The sequence below is a fragment of the Octopus bimaculoides genome, chromosome 28, assembly GCF_001194135.2.
Source record: "Octopus bimaculoides isolate UCB-OBI-ISO-001 chromosome 28, ASM119413v2, whole genome shotgun sequence".
In the NCBI taxonomy this organism is placed as follows: Eukaryota; Metazoa; Mollusca; class Cephalopoda; order Octopoda; family Octopodidae; genus Octopus; species Octopus bimaculoides.
The window spans coordinates 3,584,329-3,585,116 of NC_069008.1; positions in this window are offsets into that span (position 1 = coordinate 3,584,329).

Sequence of the window (788 nt, forward strand, 5' to 3'; positions counted from 1 at the left end):
TGGTGGTGGTGGTGGTGGTGGCAGTGGTAGTGTTGGTGGTGGTGGTGGTGGTGGTGGTAGTGATGGCAGTGGTGGTGACAGTGGTAGTGATGGTGGTCATGCTGGTGGTGGTGGTGGTGGTAGTGATGGTGGTGGTGGTGGCAGTGGTAGTGATGGTGGTCATGCTGGTGGTGGTGGTGACGGTGGCAGTAGTGGTGATGGCAATGATGGTGGTATTGGTTGTAGTAGTCTTGGAGGCAGTGGTGACTTGTTGCAGTTTTTATTTTAAGCCTGGTGCTTATTCTATCAGTCTATTTTGCGAAACCTCTGTTACAAGGATGTAAACACACCAACACTGGTTTTCAAGCAGTGGTACTTCTCACTCATCCATCAGTTTATTATTTGTTCATTATAATTCCCTCTTCATTTACAGTGTGGAGGCGCAATGGCCCAGTGGTTAGGGCAGCGGACTCGCGGTCATAGGATCGCGGTTTCGATTCCCAGACCGGGCGTTGTGAGTGTTTATTGAGCGAAAACACCTAAAAGCTCCACGAGGCTCCGGCAGGGGATGGTGGCAAACCCTGCTGTACTCTTTCACCACAACTTTCTCTCACTCTTACTTCCTGTTTCTGTTGTGCCTGTAATTCAAAGGGTCAGCCTTGTCACATTCTGTGTCACGCTGAATATCCCCGAGAACTACGTTAAGGGTACACGTGTCTGTGGAGTGCTCAGCCACTTGCACGTTAATTTCACGAGCAGGCTGTTCCGTTGATCGGATCAACTGGAACCCTCGACGTCGTAAGCGACGG